The sequence below is a fragment of the Pinus tabuliformis genome, chromosome 7, assembly GCF_031772625.1.
Source record: "Pinus tabuliformis cultivar Carrire ecotype Pingquan chromosome 7, CPIR1, whole genome shotgun sequence".
Lineage (NCBI taxonomy): Eukaryota > Viridiplantae > Streptophyta > Pinopsida > Pinales > Pinaceae > Pinus > Pinus tabuliformis.
Window position 1 is genome coordinate 180302630 of NC_142293.1, and position 13779 is coordinate 180316408.

Consider the following 13779-nt stretch of genomic DNA (forward strand, 5'->3'; position numbering starts at 1 on the left):
CTTTAGGCCTCTGTAATCCCTTTAAAGGTTTCCTTTGATTGTTTCCTGTATTTACATAGAAAACACTGCAATCATTGATAAATCCCGCCTTCTTTGTGTATTTTGGACTTCAAAAGTCCTCAAAAATGGCTTATTCTCCTCTCGGGTCCACCTTTAGGGTGATATTACATCTCCACCGTTGATCTTGGAGTTCTAGATCCAATGGTGGTAATCCATTTTGGGCGCCTCTTTTGTACTAGAGTTAACCACCCGATGAGGGTGGTTTTCTCTCTTCTCATCTTGGACACATGGTAGCCGTTGTATGGCATCGGGCGGAACTCGGCCTAAACCACTTACCCCCCACGGCCCGCCCGAAAGCCTGCTGGTTTTGTCATTTTCCCTTTATATTGGAAATATGTCGAAACATTGGAAATTATGAAGAAACGGCCCTGGCGAAGTTGAAATGTTTATATATTTCATTCCCAGACCCTTTCGAGTCCTGGCCTCATCGCATTGATGTCGCTCTATGTCTCCCCTTTGTATTTCGTTATATAACGAAAATACGTAAAAAATGCATGAAAACCGGCCTTTGACGGACTTCAAAATATATATATTTTGCTTCCCAAACCCTTTTGGGTCCGGGCTTCATCGCAATTGGCGTTGGCCAAAGGTTACTTTGTATTTCGTTTAAACAACTAAAACACACAAAATACATTGAAAATGAGCTTTTTGCGGACCTCAAATTTTATGAAAAACCATTTATAATGCCGTCGGGTCTAGCTCATCGGGTCACACATATGCCTGTGCATAGGCACCACCCCATGGTATAGTGCTGATGCGATATAGCGATGCGATCCGATCGCAATCGCTAATCGCTCAATGCCCGAGCCTTTATATAACATGGCATATGCTCCCCGCCAATAGCGATATTACCGATATCAGTGATTGGCATATCGCTCGGCCCGATCTCATTGCGACTCTACTCTCACTGCCTTCGATGGCCACCGCCGATGTGATCAGCCGCTTAGATCTCGGCCATTGATCGGCCAGATCTAACGGCTGATATTCTTTCACTGTTTAAAGCCTGTGATTTTGGTTTTTCATGGTTTTTCAAGCGTTTTTTCCTCTCGATAGTGCATTTCCGCCCTTCCAAGGGCTCTTCTCTTGCACTGATTTTGATCATTAGATGATCTTTGAGCAAATATTGAAGATTTCAAGAGCATTTTTGGATCCTTTGGGATGATTTTAAGCAAATTTGGAAACTTTAAGAGCATATATGGATCCAATTTTGGGCCTTTTGCTAGCGAGGCTAACAAGCCCCATGATTTTGGTTCAACCATTCTCAGCGCAAGTTACTTAAACAAATTTCAAAAGATTCCAATTCAATCATTCTTTCTTTCTTAATATTTTCATCATAGACCATAAAAGTAGGTTTACAAGATTTTGGTTGGAAATTCTAAGTTTACATTATTATTATAAATTTTAATTATGGAATTTGATTGAAAATTGAAATGTATAAAAAAAAAGGGTTGAGAAATTTAGTTTTACATAATTATTATAAAGGAATTAGGTTGGGAGTGGAAATCTATTGAAAAATACAGTTTTACATAATTATGAGAAAATTTGATTGTTCAATTTGGTTTGTAATCGTGGGCTAAATATCCGCTCAATATCAGAGACTTTGATATCGTCAAAGACAATAGATGTGGCCATAACAACCTTAACATCATTGGCATGTCCATTCTTGAGATCGTAAAAACTAATATATGTGGCCATAACAACCTTAACACCATTGGCATGTCCATTCTTGATGAAACCAAAGTAATCTTGAAGACATCCTTGAAATTACTATAACCAAAATCCTTCAAAAAATAGCCATCAAGATCTTCATGTCAAGGGTGCTTGCCCAAATTGACATGGCTTCTGGTGCATTAGTCCTTTCGTCAATAAGAGAAGTGTTGGATATGGGCAAGCCGGTTAGATTTGTAATCAACATTCAAAAGTCAAGAGTGGCTCCAACCTCTTTGAAATTGTCCTCTGAGTTGTATTGGTCCCTCGCTGAACGCAAAAATCTGAAGAAAAAATAAATAAAAAATAAAAATAAAAAAATAAAATAAAAGAATAATTTATTCCATATGTGTTTATACCTTTAGAAGCAATTGTTAATTTATTAGAAATATAATTTATTATTTTCATACTAAAATAATAATAAAGGTTATTGAATATTCTTTACAATTGTTAATAACTATTTAGTTGTAAAGTTTCAAAGACTTAGTATATTTTGTTTTTCTTGACCGTGTCATAATTTTTAATTAGTTGGCTACGTGTCATTTTTAAATAAAAATTTGATTTCATGGTCTATTAACATATTTTTCAATAATAAATCCCTTAAATCTATATTTATTTTAAATTTAATTAATATGATTATAATTATATTACTTATTATATTTAACTAATATAATTTAAATATAATTATAATATTCTTGTTTCTTCTCGATTAATGGATGAATTTTTTAATAATAAATCTCTTAAATCTATATTTATATTTTTATATTTAACTAATATGATTATAATTATATTACTTATTGATCAACAATTATAATGGTTAATATGAAGTGGTTGGTTGTTCTCATCCTCCTACACATATTCCATAATTATTCCATAATTGAAACATATGATTTTGCAGTACTTCTTAGACCATATGAATTGTATTCTCATATATTTGTTAGTTTTCTTATAATTTAATTAGATTGATTAATAGAAATATATTAACCATATTTATTAATATAATTAATATTTAAAATTATATTATAATAAATAATAATTTTTGTTAAATATTACGTTAATTTAAATTTAATAATTAATAATATTATCATATAATATTTAATGTTTTGTGATTGACTCAATATTATCATCATTGTTTCTTATTTACACCATTATCATTTATCATGTTTACAATAAATTTCCACTCAAATTTATTTATAGATGAAATAATTTTTTTCAATTTAACTTTACCAAATAATCTTTTTCAATGGAATCTACTAATACAATTTGATGTTAAAATGCGTTTTTTTGTTATTTAAAATAAGCTTTAGAATGCATAAATGAATTCAACACTTAAAAATGGTAGTACACTCTAATTCTACAGATTAAGCAACTTAAATTCAATCTTTTAAAAAATTGTACCAGATTTTGGTTAAATTAACCAAAATAATATCTTAAAAAATGTGATTTGACTATGCCTATCTTTACTATTGAATGGTTAATAATTATTGAATGCCATCCCCACAAAGGTTACTGGTTGTGAATTATTGAATGTCAGTCACTATGGTTCACAAGTAGATCTAGAAAGATGAGACTGAGATGTGCTTTTCTTCCTTTCTATTTTTTTAAAGAATGAAAAGAAAATGATTCACAGCCATGATTGATTTTTAATAAATGAAGATAAGAAGGATTCATGACCATGATTGATGTTATGAATGTGAATTTTATTTTTTTAATAAATGAGTAAATGTAGAGAAGAAGGATTCATGGCCATGATATTATGAATGTGACTTTTAAAAAAAAAAAAAAGGATTTATGGTCATGATGGATGTTATGAATTTGAATGCAATTATGATCTGGTTCTTCAACTTGTCTTGACGATAAACCACACTGGTTGGTTTGAAACTCGTCCACAAATGAATAGTGACGTGATTTTCGTCAAAAACTATTCTCAATTTTTTTTAATATAAATCACACAAACCTAAATTCAGCAATGTAAATGTAATTAAAAAAATAACTTAAAAATTTGAAACCACACTTGTCACCCACCCCTATTTCTCCCTCTTGCTGCTATAAAAGCTCATTCTTCACCATGCATTCCCCACTGCGTATTTCCCCCTCTTGCTGCTATAAAAGCTCATTCTTCACCATGCATTCCCCATTGCGTGTTGGGGTGTGCACTCTACCAGTCCATGCTCTGCACATAGCTTTATTTTTGGGTGCCATCAGTATCTGCTGAACATAGCTTCATTTTTGCGTATCATCAATATTGTTTGAACTGATGGAGGCCATCCAGTTTTTTGGTCTCTTTTTCATTCTCCTACTGGCTCGTGGAGCCATGGCTGCCACCCCTAAAAAGCCAGTGACTCTGCCCACAACAATTCATAGCTAGCTGGGGTGTGGACCACATCAAACAATTTGATGGTGAGCGACAGACTAATCTTCTTCTCAACAAACAGCATGGTAAGTTATTACCCATTCTATTTCTTTCTGCGTCATTTATCTTTATCAGTCTCTGGAATAACAAAGTTACATGAAATATGAGATTAACAGGTGTTGGGTTCGAATCCAAAGGAGCATATTTATTTGGGCACTTCAGCAAGCAGATAAAGCTGGTTCAGGGTGATTCCGCTGGCACTGTCACCGCCTTTTATGTGAATACTTGATAATAATATCTGAGCTTTTGTGTTTGGCTGAGTCTACTTCTGCCTGCTTATGTATCTATATTTGTTTTGGTGTGGGCAGCTTTCTGCTCAGACCGCTGAGCACGATGAAATAGACTTCGAATTCTTGGGCAACAAGTCCGGGAAACCCTACATTCTTCAGACCAATGTATTTACAGGCGGGAAGGGTTTCAGAGAGCATCGCATATACCTCTGGTTCGACCCAACCAAGGATTACCATTCCTACTCTGTGCTCTAGAACAAGTACCAAATTGTGTAAGCCCCAAGATTCGAACCCGTGACATCCTCATTATTTCTTGTTTAAACCAGAAACAGGGCAAAATGTATTATGCAATTTTAGAAAGAACCTGGCTCTTAGCTGAATATGGTTTGGCATGGTCTGTTTTTTCTGCGCAGAATTTTTGTAGACGAGATACCTATCCGCGTGTTCAAGAACTGCCAGGGCCTGGGCTTGGGGTACCCATTGAACCAGCCGATAAAGGTCCATTCGAGCCTGTGGAATGGGGATAAGTGGGCCACCCGAGGGGGCCTGGAGAAAACCGACTGCACCAAGGCGCCCTTCATTGCCTCCTTCAGGGAATTTCATGGGGATGCCTGCGAGGTTTCTTCTCCGCAATCGGCCTGCGCCACTCAGGCGTGGCGGTGGTGGAATCAAGAAGATTTCAAAGACCTGGACTGGCGGCAATGGGGGCAATTGAAATGGGTGAGAAAGGACTACACCATCTACAATTACTGCACTGACGCACAGAGAAATAAGAAAATGCCTCCTGAATGTGTTCGCGATCGTGATAATTGATAATATGTAGTCACCCATTACTATTTATAATAATGCTGGCCATGGGTGGTCTGTTCCACCTTATTATTCCTGGGAATTATGAATGTTTTGGAGTAGCGATTTTTGCTATTTCTGGCATTTTGATATCATAACTTCGTTGGTTACAGGCGTTCAAATTTCCCATGGTATATAACTTTTGCTTTATAATTACATTGGCAGATATCTTTTGATTACCTGTAATGCCTTGGTATTTACGCTCCATTAATTTTAAAGAAACATGGTTGAAAATAAATATATTTGAGATTTGATTTTTACAACTTTCAAATAGAGGTTCATAATTCCAAAGAAATTGCATGGGTTATCTGAATTTACTTACCTCCCAAAATAAATACATTGTAGAATTATTAAACAAATTTGGTATAGTTTATTATAATTATCTATTCACTTCAATGGAGAAATAATTGAAGCATACATCAAAAGAAAGCAATGAATTTGCCGGTGTAGTTATGTGGAATTTTATTTACTTTATTATCAATAGATTAGATAATTCATTTTTGGTTTGGATTTTTTCTAAGTTAGTGTAAAATATTTTTGAAAGACATTGGTATGTTGGATGAGAGTTCTAAAATACTTGAAGGGAATTCAATATTTTGAGTTCAAATACTAAGGTGGATGACCTCAAATTAATTGGACATATAGATTCAAACATTGATGGGTAAGGAGAATGGAGTGTCTAGAAGTGAACTCAGTACTTTGAGCTCAAATACCAAGGCGATGACTTTAAACTAGTTGGACATATAGATTTAAACATTGATTGGGTAAGGAAAATGGAGTGTCTAGTTTAGGATACATAAATGATCTTGGATCAATAGCTATCTCTTGGAGATCACAAAAAATAGTTCATTCCAATAACTATAGATGTAGTCTAATTTGTGCCTTCTATAGATGCAATAAAGAAGATTGTAGGGCCCTAGAAGATTTTAGAGGATTTGCAAGAAAAACAAAACAAGTGAGTACTTCTACAATTTTAATTGGCAACACTTCTCTATTCTAGTTGGTCAAGAATTATAGATTCCATGATAAAGAAAAGAACATCAACATGAAGTAGCATATGATTCAACATCATGTAGAGGCCAAAATCATTTAGTTGATACATTGTTCCATAAGTGGAGAAATTGCAAACATCTTCCCCAAAGAACTTGGAAGACAAAAGTAAAAACTTGCAAGATAAAAGTTTGAAATATTAAGAAAGAGGATTGGACTTACAAACACCTTTTTATATTAATGGGGTAAATGTTAGATACCTAATCTTTAGGATCAAGGTAAATTATAAATATTAATTTAGGTGAAATAAGAGAAGTCATAAGTTGATACTTTTTTATATTAAGGGGGTAAATGTAAGATACCTAATCTTTAGGATCAAGGTAAATTATAAATATTAATTTAGGGGAAATAATAGAAGTCATAAGTTAATAAAAGGAATTATTGAGACTTTTTGGAAAATGAAAATCAAAGGCCACTTTTCAATATATTAATGTACGACTCACTTAAATGAAATACAATTCATTCATAGAGTTACTCATCTAAGGTGTTCCCCTCTTTCAATCCTATATTTCATAGTCATTTTTCCGTTGGCTAGGCATTATCAATCTATTAGATAACATGGGATCCATTTTTCCGTTGGCTAGGCATTATCAATCTATTAGATAACATGGGATCCATTTTTCCGTTGGCTAGGCATTATCAATTCATTAGATAACATGGGACCGATCAAAATATTTGTATCCGAAACATTTACTCTTTTTTTTTTCTATTATTTGACCAACACACCCATCCTCTCATTCAAAGTTGTTGGCACCCAAAACAAAGTATTAATGACAATGATGACTCCATCTTCCACTCCCTTGAACTATAAACGATAGAGTCCCAAAGTATTGTTGCTACATTAGTTTGGATGATATTGAAAATTGGAATGATGAAACTTCTTCTCAAAATGGTTACACATAATCACGTTTATAATATAGGATACTCATTTAATTGGTATAAATAGGCAATCGGTTTTTGTGATGCTGCCTCTCGATACGGTGAACGCCAATGGCACTCTTAATCGAAAGGGCGCCCTGAATGCTAGCCTTATGGCATAAAATTCTCATAAATTAATAAAAAAACATTCTCAGTTTTTTTTACATCTTTCCATTGGCTAATATCCTAAAAACAAGAGGCACTTGGATAAATTAAATCTCCTTGTTTGTTTGAAGATCGACTAAATGAGACGTCTTTTGAATACCATTTTCTTTTTTTAATTTTAGAAAAAGGAAAAAAAAAACAAATTTTGATAAAAGTAATCACAAAGTATTTGTTGCACAAAACCTCACTACCATAAAATTAATTAAAAGACAATCTCTCCGCCTATGACTAAACATTGAAGTCAATATCACCTGAACGTTAAGTATTTCAACCGAGGTAGAGGTGATCCAGATGTAGAGAGTAAGTCAATTTTGATACCTTTATCTCTTCGTACTATTCTTCAATGAGTAATTTGCAGTTTATCATTCCAGATTTTGTAAGTTTACTCTTGGGATAAAGTGACCGTCAATTTTATATTGTTGTTCCAATTCTTGAGTTTATTCTTTTTTACGCCTCTACTCTGATATCATTTCCATAGAATAAACTTTGTATTTCTCTGATGGGCAGACAACCAGACCAACTAACAGAACTGCAGAAGAAGCTGGAAGAGGAACAAATATTCAAGAAATACTGTGATATAATAAACTTTACAAGTGAGAAATACAAAGCAACTAGGTTAGAACAACACAAAAATTATGAAAATCTTATGGGTAGACAACCAGACCAACTAACAGAACTGCAGAAGAAGCTGGAAGAGGAACAAATATTCAAGAAATACTGTGATATAATAAACTTTACAAGTGAGAAATACAAAGCAACTAGGTTAGAACAACACAAAAATTATGAAAATCTTATGGGCAGACAACCAGACCAACTAACAGAACTGCAGAAGAAGCTGGAAGAGGAACAAATATTCAAGAAATACTGTGATATAATAAACTTTACAAGTGAGAAATACAAAGCAACTAGGTTAGAACAACACAAAAATTATGGAAATCTTCCTTAATATTATGATGAACAAGACAAGGTACATATATTCTGGCAACTGGTAAAATGTTGTTTTGCATTGAAAGACTAAAACAAGCGCACCCTAACATATGGCTTATGATAGATCAAATTTATTCTATTGACCATATTTCTACGGTTTACTTTTGTGTGTTATTGCTTGGTAAAATAAATGAGGGAGGAGGGAAGTTATATGAATTTTAATACAATACAAGATCATTAAAGTTTACAATTTCACATTTTCAGGTAATTTGCATTCTCAACTCAAGATTTAGATATGAATGTTGAGAGGTATATGGCTTGATCAAATTTATTTTATTGATTATATTTCTATGGTTTACTTTTGTGTGTTATTGTTTGGTAAAATAATTTAGGGAGGAGAGAAGTCTTAAAACCTTGTTGCTACTGCCCTAGAATATCAAGAAACCTATTTTGCTTATGCATTGTGATTTCTTGTTGTGCTTATGTATTTGAAATTCCATTGTAGATAAAAATAAAAAATTAGTTGCATTTGGCTTTGAGAGTTGAGTTTTGTTGTTTGAATTTGTTAGTATAAGGATTTTCATTCAAAGTTTTCCATAAGCCCTCATCTAAAACCCTAATTCCATATCCGTTGCATTACTGTTGCCCTAAATTGTTAAGCATTGAAATTGCTTTGAGAAACCCTATAATTCATCTTTTGTTGTGAGTCATGACAACACCATAAACAAATAAGAACAAAGGGGGATACATAGTGAGGTTTTAGCCTCAAGATCTTTCCTTGATAAAATTAGATACAACAATTAGGGTTGCTTTTGAACAGACTAGTTGCATCGAATTTTGTGAGAAGATAGAAGGTCACAATGTTCAATTGACCAAAGAGTTTACTTTGAACTTCACTGGGTTAGATGTTAAGGTTGGAGAATTGAAATTTCCATTGCCAGAGGCTACCATTTCAGCTGCTATAGAAATCCCTCTACAATGAGAATAATAGTTCAAGGGCATATCTTTAGACACAATCAACTACAAGGATTTCTTAAAGTCAAAGTACAAAAACAAGGAATATGGATCTATTGTTCCAAGGGAATATCTACTAGAACCCTACAAAAATATTCTTAAGGTCATCCATAGATATTTCACTTGTGAAGGAAAATTTGGGAGAGTTTATCAATATCTTTTCAAGTTGTTGATGCATTTCATAGGAAAAATCCCTTTGAGTCTGCCTTTTTACTTGTTCAAAAGAATTAGTAAGAGGACAGATAAGGTTCAAGGTAAGAAAACTCAAGTAGAGTCCAGTCTCTTTGATTTATCTTTGACCAGATTGTTAATAGTGGAGGAGCTGAAAAAGAAAGATCAGTCATGGAAAGCATTCTTGGATTCATCCAAGTTGCCAGCTGATTTTCCAACTAGCCCTTGGAGTAAAAAGGATAACCCTTCATCTGTGGCAAAGTATGTTTAATCAGCAGTGGAGAGTTTAATCAAAATGCCACCAACTTCACTTGATCCACCAGACAAGAAAAATGGTAAAAAACTTCATTTTTCTCCTGAGGTGGTGGAGGCTCCTAAGAAACCACTCACAACAGTTGTTGCGAAGAGATTTCCCATTGAGAAAACACCTGAACAACCATTTGAAGTTCTAGATACCATACTAGAGGATGTTGTTTCAGATGCCAAGGATAAGGAAATCATAGAACTACAAGAACAATTAAAAATGACCCATTTAGTCATTACTCAAATACAACATGATAATAAGGAGTTAAATGAGAATATTTTGGAGAAGATACCTAAGACTAATGAAGTAAAACCAGTGATGAAGACAACTCCATCTTCCACTAAGTCTAAAGACAAATAAAATGCAACAATAGAGAACATTCAAAAGCTAGAGACATCATCAACGAGAATTCCTGTAACTAGGTCTTCAGCCAGGAAGTTGCAGCTAGAAAAAGAAGAATCAGTGCAAGAAGAGAAGAAGGCTGAGTTGGAGGAAGGGAAACACACTTTCCATCGGCTGAGGAAGCAGTTGAAGAACGCTCAAAATGAAATCACTAGGCTTAGGGAACAAGATGAAAGGGCCAGACAGAATATACATGATGACTTGAACATCTGTGAGGCAACATTGTTTGAGGTCAAGTATATGTTGAATTGAACTCTGCCCTTACATAAAAAGATCAAGAACATTTTTAGGAAAAATCTCACATTCCAAACAGGTGACCTGGGGAAAATTGTCATAACTTTTGTTTTGAGAATCAGATTGAAATGTCATAAGAAGTTTCAGAAAGAGGATGGCTTGTAGTTTTCTGTGTATTAGTTTCAGGTACTAAGGTCGAAACCGTGACACGTGGAACATCGTACAAATTCGCTCTACTGAACTATTCTATAATCAGGTCACTGTGGGGATTTGGCATAACTCTTCCTTGGAGAATCCAATCTTGATCAGAGTTGTGGGGTTAGAAATAGGACTCAAAGGGCTACTGAAGGACGAGATTTCAGATATTCGATATCCGCAGTTACAAAGATACAACAGATTCAATATCGAGCTCTTACAAAGTGAAAAAAAGGTGTGTAGTTTTTTTGAATTTTGCTTAAGATTGGTTTGAAAATTTTAGTTTGAAGGAATTCAAAGGAAATAGTGAAGAATTATTAGCATTAATTAATGCTCTGGAGAAAGAAATGGAAACACCTAGTAAGCAACCTGAAATCTCTAGCATGACTCGTGAAGAAGAGGAAGAAATGCAACATGATATATCAAAATTACAAGACCAAGTACAACAAATTTCACTCTCACTAAAGGTAAATGAAGCCAAGATGAATGGCATGGAAGCTAATATAAATGGCATGCAAGTTAAGATGGATGGCATGGAAGCTAAGATGGATGGTTTAAAGAAAGGAGTAGAAGCTAAGATGAATGGCATGGACGCTAAGATGAATGGCATGGATGATAAGATGGAAGAAATGAAGATAAATTTGAATAAGTTGCTACAAGAAATGGTCAATAATGGTGAAAGGGTAGTAAAGGAAACTCATGATGAGAACAAATGAAATTTTAATCATGATTTCATAGAATCTAATGTTGCATTGAAGACCCACCATGTTCCAAAAATCGATATGAGGAAGTTTGATGGCAAGGATCCCAAAACATGGATACTATAGATGGAACAATTTTTCGATCTCCATAATGTGGAAAAAACACAAAAGGTATGTATTGCAACTTTATATTTGGAACCAAATCAGTTTTTATGGTATCGATGGCTTTGCTTTCGTAAACAAATTGTCACTTAGGCAATTTTTACGGAAGAAATGATAGCACATTATGAGGATACAAAAAGCAACACATAAGGAATCCTTCTCATCTCTTCCTTCTCCTTTTCATCACTAGGACATAACTCAGTACTTAGCTTGAAGTGAGCTGCAAGGGTGTACCAACTGGCTTGGCATCCTTCATATTTAACATGTCAAGCACCTTCTTGATATATTTTTCTTGTGAAAACCGCAACCTTTTGTTTTTCATGTCACGCATCATCCTCATGCCTAATATTTGTTGCAATGGACGCAAATCATTCATTGCAAATTTTCTGTCCAAATCCTTCCTCAACCTATTGATCATATTCTTATCCTGCCCAATAATTAACATGTCATCTACATATAACAATAATATGAGATACTTTCCTTGATAATATCTCTTGATATAGACACAATGGTCAACTTCCAACCTGTGAAAATCATGTTCCAACATGAATGAATCAAATTTCTTGTACCATTGTCGAGGTGTCTGTTTCAACCTATAAACTAGCTCTTCTTTCCCTTTTTCTATGAAGCCTTCTAGTTGATCCATATAAATTTCTTCCTCCAATTCACCATGAAAGAAAGCAATTTTTACATCTAAATGTTCACATTCTAAGTCTAAAGTAGCAACAAGACCAAGGATGACTCTAATGGATGGCATTTTGACAACAAGAAAGAAAATTTCAGTGAAGTCAATACCTTCTTTTTGGGAAAATCCTTTCAGCACCAGTCTTGGATTATACCTCTCCTTCTTTTCGTCACCTTCATGCTTAATCCTATAAACCTATTTGTTTTGTAGATCCTTTCTACCTTTTGGGAGATTTACCAACTCCCAAGTTTTATTTTCCAGCAAAGAGTTCATTTCTTCCTCCATTGCTTTCTTCCATTCTTTACTATGCTCAACTTTACAAGCTTCTTGAAAACAATTAGGCTCACTATCACCAATTAATAAGATATAGTTTGAAGGAGGATACCTTTATGAAGGATTATGAGGCCTAGAAGATCTGTGAACCAACTGTGGTGGTGCATTATCAGGTTGTATCTCCTATAAAGGTTCCTACAAGTTTCCTTCTTCTTGATGTTCATCACTTTCCACTTGTTTTCCTTCCTGCTCTTGAATTTGATGTCCATTTTCTTGCATTGGTGGGATGTTTTCCTGCTGCTCTTCAAACATGTTAATAACTTTCTTGACCTCCAACTCACCTACAGTCTTAAACATTTTTGACTCATTAAATATAACGCACCTGCTTCTAATAATTTATGTTTGGCTGGATCCCATAAACGATAACCAAATTCTTCATTCAGATATCCCAAAAAAATGCATTTCATAGATTTATCATCTAGCTTAGTTCTATTTTCTTTGGGAATATGTACAAATGCTTCACATCCAAATATTTTCAAATGAGAATAATTTAACTTCTTACCAGTCTAAACTTCTTCATGGATGTTTCCATCCATGGCTGTAGTTGGAGATCGATTTATAAGGTAGCAAGTCGTCCTTACAACGTCTGCCTAAAAATGTTTCTCCAAACCAGAATTAGACAACATACACCTCACTTTCTCCATAATGACATGATTCGTCTTTTTTGTGACACCATTCTGTTGAGGAGTACCAGGCACAATCTTCTCATGCTTTATGCATAACCTGTTACAATATCCATTGAATGCATTTGAGAAGTATTCTCCACCATTATTTGTTCGCAAGCACTTGAACAACTTGTTAGTTTCTCTTTCAACAACAACATGGAATTTTTGAAATATTTCAAACATTCACTTTTACTTTTCATAGGATAGGCCCAAACCTTCCTGGATGCATCATCTATAACTATTACAAAATATGATGCTCTTCCTAATGAGTTGATGTTAACAGGACCAAGCACATATGAGTGTATCAATTCTAACAATTTTTTCTTTCTTTCATGACCACCTCTAGGGAATGAAACCCTTCTTTGTCTACCATATATACAATGCCCACAAAGATCAAGATTGTAGGATTTCAAACTTGGCAATAAATTTTTACCAACAAGGATTTTTAATCCCTTCTCGCTCATGTGACCCAACCGATTATGCCACAAATTCATTGAATTTCCTTGTTTTGTGACAACATCCAAATCTTCCTATCATTTCCTAAACAGGGAAAAATGTATGATGCAATTTTAAAAAGAACCTGGCTCTTAGCTAAAT

The 13779-nt window shown here is 34.2% G+C and overlaps 1 pseudogene; it reads left to right on the forward strand.

Moving 5' to 3' along the window:
• The first annotated feature begins 4024 nt into the window (after nucleotides 1-4024).
• LOC149246444 (xyloglucan endotransglucosylase protein 2-like) lies at nucleotides 4025-5223 on the forward strand (annotated as a pseudogene).
• Nucleotides 5224-13779: the final 8556 nt, after the last annotated feature.